Source organism: Phoenix dactylifera, unplaced genomic scaffold (assembly GCF_009389715.1).
Source record: "Phoenix dactylifera cultivar Barhee BC4 unplaced genomic scaffold, palm_55x_up_171113_PBpolish2nd_filt_p 000619F, whole genome shotgun sequence".
Lineage (NCBI taxonomy): Eukaryota > Viridiplantae > Streptophyta > Magnoliopsida > Arecales > Arecaceae > Phoenix > Phoenix dactylifera.
In genome coordinates, this window is record NW_024068014.1 from 168,479 (window position 1) to 182,387 (window position 13,909).

The following is a 13,909-nucleotide window of genomic DNA, read 5'->3' on the forward strand; positions in this document are numbered from 1 at the left end:
AGAAGTAGCATAAAAGTTTTAAAAGACCCAATTCACCCCCCCTCTTGGGTTGTATCTACTGGGCAACAAGATATATTTCAAGTAATTTTGAGTGTATGCCACGATAGAACTTCATACCCTTAATAATAAAATTACTGTTTTGCCCTTAAGAGTAGATTTCACTTAAAGCTTTGCTAAATTAGATTTAAAAGCTCTCTATCATTTTTCTACTACCAATTTTATCTCATTCTCTTAAAATATCATGAATGTATCGAGGGTGTCGTATTCATTAGTGATGTATCACGTTAAACTATATTATTAATTTGATATTTCCTCAATTATTGTGTTAATCATCAAAATATCACTATCATCCTCAATCTCCCCCTTTTTGATGATTACAAAACATTGAGTATAGACAAATTGATGCTTGTATGAAAATTAAGGGTTTTGATTTAGACAATGCTTAAGTTGCTGAATTTCAGCTTTTCTAAATTTGAATGTGAAAGCTCCCCCTCTTTCATCCAAATATTGCCAATTTGAACTTTTGATTTTCTCCCTCTTACTCTTGTATTTTATTAAAGATGAAATTTCAAAAATTTGAGATAAAGCAAGAGTTTCAGGTTATGTATCGAGGCATGAAGAGTATGTGCCAAATTCAGAAATTTTGATTGAAAATTCAGATTTTCTAGTTTGGAATTTAAAAGTGTAGAAAATTTTCATTATTGCACATTGCTCCCCCTTAAGTGAATATAATCTCTTCCTATTTATTTTCCAAACTTACTTCTTTCTTATATTGCAACTTCTCTCTTTTCTTACTTCTCTCCCTTTTTGTTATCATCAAAAGAATATATAATGCATGAGTTTTCAATGACAAATACCAAAAAACATAATAAGACATTGCATTTCATAAGATTCGAGATTACAATGTTCTAATAAGCCAAAAGAAAAAAAACATCGATTTCAAATAAAAGGAAGCAAGATACATAGATAACTAAAGTGTCTCTAGCCACTAATCTAGATGAGTTGTTGTAGTACTATCATCGGGCCTAGGGGGAGTCTAAAGGCTGTGATCTAGTCCTCATCCTCCTAGCATAAGTGGCGAGGGAAGGTCTGGCCTGATGGGACTGAGACTATCATGGAGCTCTGTGAACTGGGTGGCTCTGTGCCGAGACCTCTGACTCAGCTGCCCAGGGCACAAAGGGACCATGAACCTCTCTCTCTCTAATGCTGTCATCCGATCTGTGAGGCTTGTCAGCTGAGCAAATAATTCTCTAATCTCAGTAGTCATACTGTCCATCCTGCTTATCATGCTATCAGAGAGAACCCTCACCTGAGCTGACACAAGCTCAGTCATCCTACTCCAGTATTCCTCTATACATTCCATAGGTGTGGATGATAAAGGTCCTGCCTCTGAATGTGCTGTAGGGTGATCCACAGGTATCTCAGGCTCAGGGATAGAGTCTCCAAGCTCTGGTGCATCAGCCTCCGGTGCTTGTGCTCCTGCACCTCCACGCACCCACTGACCGTCCACCTTCTCATAACCCATGCGCACTAGGGATTGTGCAGTGTAGGTATCGGTAAATAACAAATCCCTGGATATCTCTTCCTCTACATATATATCATGATGATTGAAAATCAGGATGAGTACTATACCATAGGGCAGGGATGCTCTCGATCTAGATATGGCCTCACGCATCTGCCTGATCATCATAGCTGGAAGATTCAGAGGAATACCCTAAATAACATGCTCCATAATGGCCAAGTCCCGCTCAGATACATGATCATTCTCCCACTCTTCGGAAACAGAATCCGACCTATGAAGTTATGCAATAGCCTCAACTCAGCTGATAAAGAACTAGCTATTACATTTTCTGAGTAATCAAAGTCATCTCTCTCGAAAATTAGCTGTAGAGCCCTAATCCTGTGATTTGGTTTTTCTGGTGTCGCACCTTTGCAGGGGAGATGAAGCAGCTCACTCAGACTCTCCTCAGAGACATGAACTCGTGTTCCTCGGACCCGAGATATAAGCCCTCCTGGACCAACCCGTAGAAAGGCATAAAACTCACGAACTAAACCCGGGTAGGTCTTCAAATCTAGGGAGCAAAGATATTCCCATCCTTGCCGCCGAATCCATCCACCTAGCCGGAACCCTTCTTGGTCCAAAAACTCGGAGTGAATCCTTCTTCCCGTGGTAACCGGTCTCCCGGCATACCTGGCAAGTTGGATTGAGGAGGAAGGAGGTGGAGGAGGCTCTACACGTGTCTCACCTTGTGGGGCACTGTGAAAGATTCTCTAGGGCGCCCCTCTACAATAGTTGGACGAGATACTCTCCCGGCTCTCTTGGCCACGGCTCGCTTGGGTCCCATCTTTCACCAAATCCTTCCTTAGGTCTTGATCTAATGGCTTGGGGAAGCAATCTAACACTGTTTGGAGATGATTGGAGGGGATTGGAGAGTGGAAAATAGGATTTTAGGAAGGAGACAAAAGGAGAAGATGCCCTAATGTAGCTCACGAGTTCCTTTTAAAAATGGGGGTCCCGCCGTTGGGTCGACCCCAGCTTTTGCTTGGGTCGACTCAAGGAGGGGTCGACCCCATTCTGGGCTCGGGTCGGCCCTGGTTCAGGCTTCCAAATTTTTTTTTTTAATTCTTCCTTCTTTCTGATCCTTACCAAATCTTTACGAGACATTGAAATGTGTGTAAGAAATCTATAAATGAATAGCTTTACCAATATTTCATTGGATTTACTAAGTGGAAGGAGCGTATCATGAAACAACTTTTCCCCCCTTTTTTTATTCAAAGGGATCACATATGCCTAATTCTCTTCTAAACATGCAAAATCTATCTTCACTGAAAGGTTTTGTAAATATATTAGCTAATTGTTTCTCGGTACACACATGCTCAATACATACATTCCCGTTTTGCACATGATTTCTAATGAAGTGATACATAATTTCAATGTGCTTTGCCTTAGAATGCTAAACCGGATTTTTAGTGAGACTGATGGCACTAGTGTTATCATATTTTATAGGAATTTTGTCAAGTTTAATTCCATAATCCTCTAGTTGTTGCTTGAGCCATAGAACTTGGGCACAACAACTTCCGGCACCGATGTCTTCGGCCTCAGCCGTTGACAATGCTACTGAATTTTGCTTTTTACTATTCCATGATACTAAGTTGTTTCCTCGAAATTGACATGTCCCACTAGTGTTTTTTTATCTAATTTACATCTAGCAAAATCCGCATCAGAATATGCAATCAGATCAAGACAAGAGTCTCTAGAGTACCATAGTCCGATGTTTGCGGTTCCTCTTAGATATCTAAGGATTCTTTTGACAGCACTTAGATGTGATTCCTTAGGACCTCACTGGTATCTAGCACATATTCCCACACTAAAAACTATGTCAGGCCTACTAGCAGTAAGGTAAAGCAAAGATCCAATTAAGCCTCTATAGAGTTTCATATCTTCACTTTTCCCTTTTTCATCTTTGTTTAGTTTACTAGTGGGGTTCATTGGGGTGCCTATTCTCTTGTGATTTTCATTTCCAAACTTCTTTAGTATTTCCTTTGTGTACTTAGTTTGATGAATTAAAATTCCTTCCTTAGTTTGCTTGATTTGTAATCCGAGAAAGAAATTTAGTTCTCCCATCATACACATCTCGAATTTTTCTTGCATTAATTCAGCAAATTCTTTACAAAGACTATCATTAGTGGCACCGAATATTACGTCATCTACATATATTTGTACTACTAGCAGTTTTTTGTCTTTTCTCTTAAGAAAAAGTATTTTATCTACATTTTCTCTACTGAAATTATTATTTAACAGAAATTTGCTTAATCGATCATACCATGCCCTAGGTGCTTGTTTCAATCCGTATAGTGCCTTATGTAATCTAAATACATGATCAGAAAATTCATGACTCTCAAAACTAGAAGGTTGCTCTACATATACTTCTTCTTCTATATAACTATTTAAGAAGGCACTTTTTACATCCATTTGATATAATTTGAAATCTATAAAGCATGCAAAATCTAGAAGTAGTCTAATAGCTTCTAGTCTAGCTACTGGAGCAAATGTCTCTTCAAAATCTATCCCTTCTTCTTGATTGTATCCTTTAGCTACAAGCCTAGCTTTATTTCTTATAACTACTCCATTTTCATCTAACTTGTTTCTAAAGACCCATTTTGTTCCAATTACAGAATTATGCTTTGGTCTTTCAGTTAATGTCCATACATTACTTTTTTTAAATTGATTTAATTCTTCTTGCATAGCATTAATCCAATTTATGTCATCCTCAACTTCTTCATAAGTTTTAGGTTCTACTTGTGAAACAAAAGCAAGATAATCATTTAAATTTCTTAGAGAGGATCGAGTTCTTACCCCTTGTGATGGATCACCAATAATCAAATCTTTGGGATGTCCATATGCGTACCTCCATTCCTTTGGCAAGTCTTGAGATTGTGGTGGAGCATGATCATCTTCCTTTTCCTTTTCATCTCCCTTATCTTGATTTGGCACGTCACTAACATTCAGCTTTTCAAACTCAATAATTCCTGCATCATCATCAAGAATACTTTCTCTCCTAGGGGACTCGCTATCAGACTCATCAAAGATAACATTTATTGACTCTTCAACTACAAGAGTTCTCTTGTTGAAGACTCTGTATGCCCTGCTAGAAGTAGAGTATCCTAAGAAGATACCCTCATCTGACTTGGCATCAAATTTGCTTAGATCCTCCTTGCTATTATTCAAAATAAAACATCGACATCCAAATACTCTAAAATATTTTGCAGTTAGTTTCTTATTCTTCCTAAATTTATAAGGAGTTTTCTTTGTTATCGGACGTATTAAAACATGATTTAAAATATGGCAAGCAGTGTTTATAGCTTCAGTCCAAAAGTACTTTGGAAGATTTGACTCACATAACATAGTGCGCGCCATTTCTGTCAAAGTCCTATTTTTTTTCTCAACAATCCCATTTTGTTGAGGCGTTCTAGGTGCTAAAAATTGATGTGAAATACCATTTTCATTACAGAATTTTTCAAAGTGTTGATTTTTAAATTCAGTTTCATGATCACTTCGAATTGCAGTTAAGGTGAGATTCTTTTCAGTTATAATATTTCTATAATATTTCAAAAATGCTGAAAATACTTCATTCTTATGTGCAAAAAAAGAAACCCATGTATATCTTGAGAAATCATTTACCATTACTAGTCTATTCTTTTTTCCGCCTAGACTTGTAGTCCTAGTAGGTCCAAATAGATCCATGTGAATGAGTTCAAAAGGCCTAGTAGTTGACACTACATTTTTTGATTTAAAACATGATTTTGTTTGCTTTCCTAATGTACATGGTCCACAGATTTTGTCTTTTTCAAAAATCAATTTTGGCACATCTTTTATCAAATCCTTTTTGACTAGTTTTGATATTAGGTCCATACTAGCATGTCCTAGTCTACAATGCCATAGCCAACTTGTTTCATTTTTCTTTTCTTCATTAGTAATTAAGCATAACCCATTTTTTTTGGCTAAGTCATGAAGATCTACCATATAAATATTTTCATGCCTATGTCCCATAAGTACAATGCTATTATCTTTAGAATTTGTGATTATGCATATTGAAGCTTCAAATGAAACTTTAAGATCTTTATCACAAAATTGACTTATGCCAAATAAATTATGTTTCAAACTATTAACCAATAAAATATTTTCTATAAAAGTAGATGGAGTGATACGAATTTTACCCTTTCCAATGATAAGTCCTTTTCCATTGTCTCCATAAGTTATCACTCCACCCTCCTTAGATTCCAAGGTGACAAATTGTCCAATATCACCTGTCATGTGTCTTGAACAGCCGCTATCTAGATACCATCGTCTATCCTTCTTATTGGCTGTAAGACACACCTGCAATCAAGATCAAGGATGTACTTTAGATACCCAAACTATGTTGGGTCCTTTAGGGTTAGTGTTTGATGTTCCTTTTGGAACCCAAATTTTCTTGTATTTTAGCTTACTCTTTTCACTCAATTTGTTATTGCTGAACTTTCTAAAATTACATTGGTATGCTTTGTGTCCTACTTTATTACAGCAATGACAAGTTGTATTTTTATTTTTGGCTTTAACAAATATGTTCTTTAAGTATTTTTTCTTTCTATTTGTTTTATATCCTAATCCTGCTTTATCATATACAGCTTTTTGACTATCAAGAATCATATTTAACTTAGTTAAGCTAAGTGTAAACTTGTTCACTAAGAATTTATATTTTTCTGCATCTTCTTTTAGTTTGAAATTTTCAGTAATTAGGCTTTTAGTTTCATTAGTGAACTTCCTACTTAATGTTTCATATGTTAGCAACCCACATATGCCATGAAAATTTCGAAATAATTTTTAGATTGCAGTGGAAAAATCTATGCGGGATTCGTTCATCACATGAACATATTTTAAAACCTTTCGTTTGTAGATGGATTAGAATTAAATTATTTTAAACCATTTTAAAATCATTAAGAAGATCAGATCTTCACCTTGTACGGGTAGATGGTCTCCGCAAATCTGATTTACGTGGTATTTGATGAGGGTTCAATGGAAGCCGCACACGCGTCCGGCCTCTATAGGTGTCCACACGAAGTACTGACTCGATCGAAGCCTTTGGATCTCACCGGGGTGCTAGCTCCCTTGCAGAGATGGCTATGGATGGCTGAAGTTCTCTCCTTTGAATCAATCTTTGATTAGCTTGAGAGGAGGAAGAAGAAGGAAGAACCAAAGGAACAAGAACAAAACCCTGCAGCCTTTTTCTTTTTCTTCCTTTTGGAACCAAGATGAAGAAGGAAGAGGGCGTCTTAGGCTTTTCTTTTTCTTCTTTTAATGGGGCTCAAAGGAGGAAGATGGAGGAGGGTGCTCACATTTGGAATGAGGAGAAAAACAATTTTCTTGGCCGAAATCCCATGCTCCTTTTGAAGTATTAAGGGATAAAGATGAGTTCCTATTTTTTAGGAACTCATTCTTATTCCTTTAGATGGCAAGCAAGGAGGGGCGTAGCCCCTTCCTTTTCTTCTCACGCAAGCACCAAGGGGAGGGGCGTGGGCCCCTCCCTCAAGTCCAATTAAATCCACCATTTAATCAAATTAAAGGGTGATTTAATTTGGGTTCATTTCATGAGTCCAATCCTATTCAAAATAGGATTTTTATGAACCCATTTCAATTTCCTCCTTATCCTAATTTAATTAGGATTTAATTGAACCATGACTCTATGGAACTCTTCAATCCTAATCCAATTAGGAGTCATAAAATTAATTAGATTAAATTTAAAATTAATTAGGACTTAAGAAAATCCTAATCTAATCAGGACTTGTTCAAATTTCAGCCTTAAGACAATTAGGACTTTAGAAATCCTATTCCAAATAGGATTCTAATTTAATTTGAAATCCTAATCCAATTAGGACTTCATGAATCCCACTCCAAGTAGGACTCATGATCAAGTCCAATTAATTAAATCCAATTAATTAAATTAAATTGTAATTCGATTGCAATTATTCCTTCTTCTAACCACTAACTCTTAGCGGGTTTTCATTTATCAATCTAATTGATTATTTGTGATTTCTAATCACATTCAACCATCGGATCGGTCAATACCTCTAATGTGTGTGACCCCATAGGTTCTATTCTGACTGGTAGTGAGATATATTGCGATCTCTATCACAATATCATTGAAAACTCCTTTCAATGGGTTGAAACAATTTCAACTCAACTCACCAGTGATTATCGACCATCAAGATGATCCCTGTGAGTCTCACCATCCACCAGTGACACCTAGCAGTATGTAGTGGCCACCCAGCAGAATAGAATGATGAACCTCTAGGTGCAGTTATCGTATGATACAGTCCTTCTATCGTGGATCCCTACAGACCGGAGGTCATGGATAACTCGTCAAACTCCGTCGTCTGTCATATGTCTAGATTTATTCGACTTGAGTTCGATAGTAGAAAACTCTTTCTTCACTGTATATTATTGCCCTGGCCAAGGTCTTAGAACTCTGTCTAATAAATCACATAGGATCACTCCTCTTCTATCAAGGTCGATAGATTCCATGTAAGTGCATACCCTACTCCTACAGTGAACCTACTGCAGCCAATCTACACAACAAGGATCCATATGACTAGAGACCATGTATATGTGCAGTCAAACTACAATAACCTCACTGTGAGTAGCCGAAGCACCGCAGGTCAAAGGACCAGTTATACTACTGCAACATCAAGTAAGTCACTGACGAGTGGATAGACATCCAAGTGACTTCTTGTCTTGGTCACGCTCAGTACCCTTGTTCTCTAACAAGCACCTGCACTCTCACTTCAGTGTCCCTACACTGTGGACTCGAGTCTCGTCCATCCATAAGGAAAGCGATCTGTGCACTGATCGGATCGATCACCGTCCTCATGATGATCCATTGATCAGGAGCATTTAGAAATTAATCACCAATGATACATGGCTCAAATTCTCAACTCTTGAGAATATGTATCATCATCTTATTAATTTCTTGGACGATTCATAGACACATAAACAATATGAATGAAAAGATGCCCATTTATTATTCAATAATAATAAAGTCAAGTACAAATTTATGTCCCAGAATAAATAATGTGTCTGCCAGATTGGCTTCTAGGGCATACATCTAACAATCTCCCACTTGCACTAAAGCCAATCAGCCATATATCTAAGTCCCATCTTCTCAAGGTGGGCTTCAGTCTTCTGCTGACTTAGCTGTTTAGTGAGCAGGTCTGCCACGTTGTCCGCGGAGTCTACTCTCTGTACCTCGATATATTTCTTCTCGAGATAGTCGCGTATGAGATGGAAACGCCGCTCTATGTGCTTGGACTTCTGATGAGACTTTGGCTCCTTAGCGAGAGCTATGGCGCCATTATTATCGCAGTAGAGTGTGATGGCATCTGATGGCATTACATCTAGCTCTGCAATGAATTTCTTGAACCAGAAGGCTTCCTTTGCAGCTTCAGAGGCGGCGATATACTCAGCTTCCATGGTAGAATCAGCAATGATCGGTTGTTTGGAACTCTTCCAATTTACCGTACCACCATTGCACAAGAACACATATCCAGATGTAGACTTTCTATCATCAATATCAGTCATAAAGTCTGAATCTGTGTATCCTTCTACCTTTAACTCTGATGCTCCTCCAAAGACCAAGAACAAATCTTTAGTTCTTCTTAAGTACTTAAGAATGTTCTTCACAGCTGTCCAGTGCTCTTCGCCTGGATTCGACTGATATCTGCTAGTGACACTTACAGCAAGGGCTATATCAGGTCGTGTACATAGCATGGCATACATGAGGCTCCCTATTGCAGAAGCATAAGGAATCCTGCTCATGCGTTGAATCTCTTCAGATGTGTTGGGGCACATATTTTTGGAGAGATGAATCCCATGCCTAAGGGGTAATAGACCCCTCTTGGAGTTTTCCATACTGAACCTCTTCAGTACCTCCTCTATGTACATCTTCTGTGATAGGCCAAGCAACCTCTTAGATCTATCTCTATAGACCTTAATCCTCAAAATGTAGGATGCTTCCCCAAGGTCTTTCATGGAGAACTCTTTTGACAACCAGACCTTGACCGAGATTAGCATAGGAACATCATTCCCAATCAAGAGGATGTCATCCACGTACAGTACGAGGAACACGACAGCACTCCCACTAACCTTCTTGTAAACACACGGTTCCTCTTCATTCTTGATGAAATCAAACGATTTGATTGCATCATTGAAACGAGTATTCCAGCTCCGAGATGCTTGCTTTAGTCCATAGATGGACCTTTATAGCTTGCAGACCTTGTGATCTCCATCACTGGAAGTGAAACCCAAAGGCTGCTCCATATAGATATCTTCATCAAGATATCCATTCAGGAAAGCAGCTTTCACATCCATCTGCCATATTTCACAATCATGAAACGCTGCAATGGCAAGCAATGTTCGAATGGATTTTAGCATGGCTACAGGTGAAAAGATCTCCTGATAGTCAATGCCTTGGCACTGACTATACCCTTTCGCCACTAGCCTTGCCTTATAGGTCTCTACCTTCCCATCCGAACCTATCTTCCTTTTATAGATCCATTTGCATCCAATAGGTACTATACCTTCTGGTGGATCTACTAAGGTTCAGACTTGGTTGGAATACATGGAGTCTATCTCTGACTTCATGGCTTCCAGCCATTTCTCAGAATTGATATCTGATATCGCCTCGTTGTAGGTATTGGGATCCTGTACATGTTCCCTATCTCCCATGAGGAACATTTTCTCGGTATCCTCTACTAGTATACCTAAGTATCTATCGGGAGGATGGGAGACCCTACTAGATCTACGAGGTGGAGGAGCTACAACGTGTGCTGGCTCTATATGAATAGGTACTATAGGATCCATAACTCGTTGCTTTTCAGAGACTCTCTCTTCAAGCTCAATTTTCCTCCCACTGCCTCTATCAAGGATAAACTGTTTTTTCAGGAAGACGGCATGTCGGCTCACAAACACATTGTGATCCTCTGAGATGTAAAAATTGTATCCTAATGACTCTTTAGGATATCCAATGAAACGAGCACTTATGGTCCTAGGCTCTAACTTGTCCGCCTATAGTCACTTGACGTGGGCCGGACGTCCCCAAATCTTGAGATGACCAAGACTCGGCTTCTTACCATGCCATATCTCATACGGTGTGGTAGGAATGAATTTAGAGGGAACTCTATTCAATAAATAAATCGCGGATAATAAGGCATCTCCCCAAAGAAACATAGGTAGATCAGTGAAGCTCATCATGGATCGGATCATATCCAATAGAGTCCGATTCCTCCTCTCTGACACCCCGTTGAGTTGAGGTGTACCCGAAGGCGTCCATTGTGAGACTATGCCATTCTCCTTGAGATAGTTCCGGAATTCTCCACTAAGGTATTCTCCCGCTCGATCTGATTGAAGAACCTTAAGGGTTTTTCCAGTCTGTTTTTCTACTTCATTTCTGAACTCTTTGAACTTTTCAAAAGACTCAAATTTGTATCTCATAAGATACACATACCCATATCATGAATAATCATCGGTAAAGGTAATGAAGTATGAATAACGACCCCTGGCTAGCACATCGAATGGGCCACACACATCAGTGTGTACCAGGGTAAGTATTTCAGTGGTCCTCTCCCCATGTCCTACGAAAGGTAATCTAGCCATTTTTCCTTGAAGACAGGACTCACAAACTGGATATGACTCGGAAATCAATGGGCCAAGAAGCCCATCTTTCTCCATTTTGTTCATTCTGTCCTCTCCAATATGGCCAAGCCTGAAGTGCCACAAATACTTCTGATTTATCTCATCTCTGGATCTTTTAGATCCTATGGCACTCACTACTTGCTCAGACACATTCACAGACACATCAATATGCAAGTGATAGAGACTGCCAATCATGAAACCACGTGCAACTAATTTATTTCTGAAATAAATAGAACAGCAGTCTTTGTCAAAAGTCAAAACATGACCATTCTGTGCTAAACACGAAATAGAAATCAAATTCCTGCTAGCAGCAGGGACATAATAACAGTCTCTAAGCAATAAACTAAATCCAGACGGTAATCGCAGAGGATAGGTGCCCACAGCTACAGCAGCAACTCTTGCCCCGTTGCCAACCCGAAGGGTTACTGCACCTTCCGCCAGCCTCCTACTTTTCTTTAGACCCTGCATAGTAGTGCACAAATGAGCACTAGAACCAGAATCTATAACCCAACTAGAAGTAGAAGAAACCGTAAGGTTAGCTTCAATCACGAGCAAGTCTAGCATACCTTCAGAAGGTGTATCCCTTTTGTTCTTCAGGCTCTCGGGGTATGAAGGGCAGTTCCTTTTCCAGTGGCCGTCGACATTGCAGTGGAAACATTTTCCTTTGTCATCAGCCCTTTTCTTATGAACTTTCTTCTTAGGCTTTTTGTCTTTCTTGTGCTTCTTTGCAGGCTTCTTTTTCCTCCAAGTAGACTTTCTCTTGGAACCAGAAGTCAGCTCAGCAGCCAGAACAGAGCCCCTTGAACCTTTCAAGGCCCCTTCAGCAGTTACCAACATATTCAACAATTCGGTCTTAGTGCATTCAATTTTATTCATATGGTAGTTTACTATAAACTGACCAAATGAATCAGGAAGGGATTGTAGGATTAGATCTATCTGCAGTTCCTTATGCATGGACATACCGAGCTTCTCAAGCTCCTCGAGGTCCTTGATCATAGTCAAACACTGATCGTGGACAGACTGCCCCTCGCGCATCTTTGCCTTGAAGAGTCTCTTGGACACTTCAAAGCGTGCAGTGCGGCTCTGCTCACCATACAACTCTTGCAGGTGAGCCAGTATTTCCCTAGCAGTCTTCATGTTCTCATGCTGGCATTGAAGCTCGTTAGTCATGGATGCCATGATATAGCACTTGACCCTAATGTCGTTATCAGTCCACTTCTGATGCGTCTCACGCTGATCATCAGTAGGACGTGCTGGTAGCCTAGGGATATCATTCTCGAGCACATACCCTATTTTCTCACAATTCAGAATAATTTTCAGGTTCCTAAGCCAGTCTTTATAGTTGGTTCCGGTCAGTCTGTTGGTCTCAAGGATACGGGTCAAAGGGTTTGAAGCTGACATTGTGATCTGTAGAGAGTAAAAATTCTAGTTAGACTTTGTACTTGAACTCAATTTGTTCTAGGGACTTTTAAAACAAATATGCTCCCACTATTTTCTCGAATCCCTCATACTCCCCTGATGGAGAAATGAAAACCCTACGCGACTAGAATTTCTAGTGGGTACTGCGGTCTCACCGATTTACATGCCGCCTCACCTAACAGTTATTGGTGACATATAAATGGATGAGTGTACAACTCTTGTACAATGCTTCTCAAGCAAATTGCAGTGGTACTTGGTCTCTAAGTGATGAAGACCTCACCTAACAGTTATTGGTCCCATTACTTAGTTAAGTCAGACCCACCGTATAACCGCAGAAATAAAGTCGTCATTGGGTCCTCACCTAACAGTTATTGGTGCCCAACCCCACCTTTACCCCGCAACATCTCATGTCTAATAGAGAGGTCCAGTCCCCCGATGCAACTTGCCCACTGTGTCCAGCCGAGACAAATCAACACCGAAATGTTGGGGTATGTGGAGACCTTTGATGATGAAAAGAATTAAAGGAGAATTAATTCTGCATAGTTCAGTCTGGCGGACTGTCGGAGTCGACTCGAGCTACAGTCGAGTCGACTCGGGAACAGTCGAGTCGACTCGAGGCCTGTCGAGTCGACCCGAGAGGAGAAAAGCCGCAAAAACCATGTTTCTGTCTGGACTGTCAGAGTCGACTCGAGCTACAGTCGAGTCGACTCGGGAACAGTCGAGTCGACTCGAGGCCTGTGTCGAGTCGACTCGAGATCGTGCCAGTTACAGCTGAAGTTGTCCAGACGTGCCAGAGACGACTCGGACTTCAGCCGAGTCGACTCGGGCTCGCGGGAATCATACGGATGAGCTTTCTTTTGGGGTTTTGTTGGCGTTTTGACGGCTATGATCATCTGAAGGTCTTGAGACTATATATAGGACTCATGAGAGCCCTAGGGTAAGGTGGATTGGCCGTATTTTTGAGAGAGACTCTTGTTTGTGAGGCTAGGGTTCTAGAGAAGAAGAGGATTGGGATCCTACTTCTTGTGCAAAGGAAATTCTGTGTGAATCTCTTGTAGATCGATCGCTTGTGATCGTTCGGGTGTGTGTTATCTCTGTAATCAGTTCATCCTAATTGAGATTTGGAGCGGTGGAGGACGTAGGCTACTTGTAGCCGAACCTCGTTACATCTTTGTGTTTGCTTTGCTATTTTCTTCCTTCTCCTTCCTTTGATCTTTGATAATCCGTTGCGGTGCTCAAGTGTTTTACCCTACTGATACCAGGGGT